The sequence below is a fragment of the Oxyura jamaicensis genome, chromosome 1, assembly GCF_011077185.1.
Source record: "Oxyura jamaicensis isolate SHBP4307 breed ruddy duck chromosome 1, BPBGC_Ojam_1.0, whole genome shotgun sequence".
Taxonomy (NCBI): domain Eukaryota; kingdom Metazoa; phylum Chordata; class Aves; order Anseriformes; family Anatidae; genus Oxyura; species Oxyura jamaicensis.
Genome location: NC_048893.1, coordinates 27,713,446 through 27,717,713, shown reverse-complemented (window position 1 = coordinate 27,717,713; position 4,268 = coordinate 27,713,446). Strand labels below are relative to the sequence as shown.

General features: G+C 35.1%; 1 long non-coding RNA gene across 1 annotated transcript; it reads right to left on the bottom strand.

Moving 5' to 3' along the window:
* Positions 1-224: 224 nt before the first annotated feature.
* Positions 225-3,914, bottom strand: LOC118171336. The gene is made up of 3 exons (XR_004753163.1): positions 3,787-3,914; positions 1,705-1,853; positions 225-359 (listed from the first exon to the last, which is right to left on the bottom strand). It is a non-coding gene; the product is annotated as an uncharacterized LOC118171336 (long non-coding RNA).
* Positions 3,915-4,268: the final 354 nt, after the last annotated feature.

The window sequence follows — 4,268 nt, the reverse complement described above, 5'->3', positions numbered from 1 at the left end:
CATCTCTACCACTATCCAGTAGTTTGTACAGGAATATGTTTACAAAGAGAATATTACTATTATGTCAGTAAACTCTCTTGTCAGAATTCCCCCTTTATTTTTTTCTTGAATGGTCCAAACTGTGCACAAGGTTTGAATTAGAGAGTAGGTGGGACTGAACTTCATGCATGGAAGCTTCTTCACAGTAACAATCAGTGCATGGGTACTTCAGACATCAGCAAACAGGGATACACTAAATTGCTAGGCACATGACAGTCATATCAGTTAACTTCTAGCAACTTCATATCCAGTAATTGTGCCATTTTTCTTCTCTTAATACATTTTTGCTGGTGCTGCACAGTGACAGGTCTGAAAAGAAGCTACAAGGACAAAAAGCATCAGCAGTTCTAGAAATGCTTTGTTTCCCCCTCCGTTCCTTATTCATTTATTTATTTTACCTAATTGTATCCATTATTGTTAGCAAGGATTCGTATTTATTTGAATCTTCTTTGACTCTTTTCTTTTTCTGGAGGTAAACCATGCCAGAAAAAAAAAAAAAAAAAAAAAAAAAAGCACAATGCACAGCACCCCAGGAAATATGGCAGCAATAATGAAAGCAAAGCAGCACAGAGATTCCTCTAAGTGGCTGTATAGCCCAGGGAGGAAGCACATATCTGTGAGGGGAGCATGGCAGGAACCTTCATCTGAGTCATCTCCAGCCTGAAGTTTTCATCATTCAACAATGGAAACAGTTCTATTCACAGACTGGCAAGACAATTGTTTAGGATTCCTATTTCAGGTTAGCCTTCTAGCTGATTATGGTATTACACATTATACTTGGAGCCTAGATTTATACAGACTTTGAGCATGCATGGAAGCTTATTAAAATTATTTTTTTCCCTAAGGACTTCTTCATTCAGCTTTTTCAAACAATCTTCACAAGAGAAATGGCTCTTCAAAACTCATGTTTTTTTTGTCATAATAATTGCTTTACACCTCTTGGCAACTTTTCACACCATGTGTAAAGTACTGTTTCATTAAGATTCATTACGAGACAATATTTTCATTACAGCAAAAATCACAAAAATGTCTGCATATTTTTTTTAATGTTAGCCATGGTATTTCATTTCTAAAGAAGAAGCACAGATGTACATGCAAACTTACACACAAACACAGAAAAAACTTTTGTAAATCACTCTTGGAACATAAGTGATAGGATAAAAATTATTGATTGAAATATTTAATTCTAACAGGAGGACATGAAAAATAACTTAAATTGCAAGGTTGGAAGAGAAAATGATTTTTTTTTGAGAAAACATTTTTTTTGTGTGTGAGAACACGACACTTTATTAGGCCTGCGTGTTCTTTTGTTCTTTTGTTGTTTTATGAGAAAAAATTGTGTTCAACTGAATATATATATATTAATGAGGAAAAAGATAACAGAAAGGTTAAGTTACTGATGTTAAGCTGTAATATTGATTACACAGACTACTAAACAGAGCAGTCACAGAAAGATCTGCTGGCCAGTTTCTGCTTCTTCAGATGGGGAAGTCTGTACTGTGGTAAGGCCTCATCTAATTATTATGAGAAGCATCTAGTGATTTTCCTCCAGAACTTACCTATTTACCTTTAAACATTTCATTTCACTAAAAATGAAAAAATGTTTTTCACAATTTTCATACTAAATACATAAATTATGAGTGCTCTGCAAAAGAGGTGTTACACCGGGTTGTCTATATTGTAGCTGAGGGATGATATAACAGGTAACAACATCCAAAAATAGTCAGTATTGTTCACCGGTGAAAGTTGTACACTGCAAATGGCTTCCCATATGTAACTCTTTATAAGTTACTGTTATCACTAAGAGCTGTTTCCTAGGAAACAAAACGTGCATACATACTATGTATGAGTTTCTTCAGTTACCTCTTCCACTAATACTCAGATAGTTTAACACTTTTGAGCTAGCGCTTATAATATACCTTTCTCTGAATACCACCAGAACCATGAAATGCCCAGATTGGCTAGTGAGATCTTAGACAAAAAAGATTTAATGTTAAAGCAAAGTAACTTTTTCTTTTTCTTCTTGAAAGTGTGAGTGTGCTGCTTGTACACTTGTGGGAAGCAGCAGTAAAAAGATGACACGGAAAGGACTGAAATATGTATCTAACGTGTAACTAAATTGATGTCTTAACATTGTTTTCTACACATTGATACCAAAACATTGGAAATTTGAGCTGATTTTTTATAAATTAAAAAAGATTGAATTCTAAGATGGATTTTCTTATTCAAACATTGAGGTTATGGGTTGTTTGGACAAGTATACCAATATTTCAGCTATTGTGTTAACCTTCTCACCTTTGCATACATGCAATTCAATTTGCTGTGGAGACAATAACCAGGTGCTTATTTCCTTGCAGGCTATGTGTTGGTGGCAAAGATGGCACAGAGTTTTCAAAACTTTTGACTCGGGAAATGTAAATATTAAAGATTATCTTTGCATCTAAATTTAGCAAGAAATTTTTTTTTGGCGTTTGAGATGAATGGTCTGTACTCTGGGACATACAGATGCATACTGTATGTAAATATGTAAATCCACATATGAAATGATGTTGTTAAAGGGGTGTTGAGTCTCTTGGCAAGGTCACTAACTCTGAAACTTGTTGTGAGATATGGTGTTCTTAACTGATAAGTGTTGAGAGGCTATATAAATCTAGACCAAATGATTTTGAATAAATGCAGATCTGATCTCTCACCATGCTTAGGTTTTCATAAATCTATTGCAATAAAGTAACTATCTTTTAACAGTAGATGATTTCTCCGAGGGAAGATAATAGAGGTCTATCTGCTATAACAAAAGACAAAACATGATCTAAAACAAAAACACATAATAAGGATAAGAGAATATGCAAATTATGAATGTAAATGTCAATAAACTAAGGTTTAGAAATCCTAACAAAAACTCTTTGCATTAAAAACTGGGGGTGGGGTGCAGGAGTGGGTGTTGGGAGCAGAAAATTTAGCTCTAAATGTAAAAACCATCACAGGGACACTCAGAATGAGACATTCTGCCCACTTTAGCTGTCCTTGACAAAGTTTTATATTATTGGCTATGACAAGCAGCTCTTCACTGTGTATTTGTTGTGCAAATTGGCTTATTTTTCTCTATGGTCATTCCATACAAAAGAAAAAAAATCAACTCTTGTTTAGTCAATTAAGGACTTGTTTTCTCCTTTCATCATTAATGAACCAATTCTGCAACCAAATATTATAATTCACTAAAAAATAAACCACCTAGTTGTCATTAGGCAAGTTTCATGTACACATCTTCAGACTTAAGTGGAAAGTAATTTCATTTACATGAAAAGGGGCTGAACAACTTGCTAGAAAGACACAACATTTCTTATAAGGCTTTATACCAGGAGACAGTATAAATGCAATGTTTTGTAGTGTACCTTATTTGAGAAAAGAGAGGAGACCAGAGCTAATCATCAGGGTCAGGAAAGTCTAGATAACTTAAGCTGTCAAGTCAATTATCAGAGGCTTACAATTAACCTATTGATTGAAATATTTGGGTTTTTAATGCTCAGAATTTTTGCTGATGGTAGAGATTTTGTGAGAAATGATCAGCTATTAACTTCCAGATTTGAACTTTCCATTTTCTGTACAACAAAAAGACGTTTTGTTGGGAAATGATGCACAAAATTGATCTGGTGACTCCAGAGCATCGAGATACTATTGAGGTTATGATCCCTGCAGCAGAAGGAACCTTTTGTTTTTGCTCCATCTTGTTTTGGTCTAACTACTCACCTCTAGCAGAACCAGAAGTATTTATTTTCTCTCTCCACACTGTGAGTTCAGCAGGAGCTTAATTACCAGCCAGTATATTGTGATTGGCTGAGGAGTATCAGAAATGTGCACATGTATCAGGGTTTGCACCACAGCTCAGGAGTAACAGCTACAGTCACTCACCAGCCTCAACTGTCAGCTCCATCTTCCTCCTGCATAAAAATAAACATTTCCCCCACAATAAAGTCTTTTTATAAAAGCAATAAAACAACTCAAGGGAGCATTGTTATCATGAGCTAATCACCCCCTTAGGGAATTAGAGGCACTTAGCTGCATCTAGAGCTTCAACACCTGAGGGGCTGTGATTATTTCATGATAACCAACAAGGCATGACAGACTGGGAGGTTAATTAGATAATATTCAAACTTGGTAATATTGAGTTTGAAGATTTCTTTTGAAGTTGTACAAGCAAAGCCCTGCTTATAAAACAGCAGTGGGATATC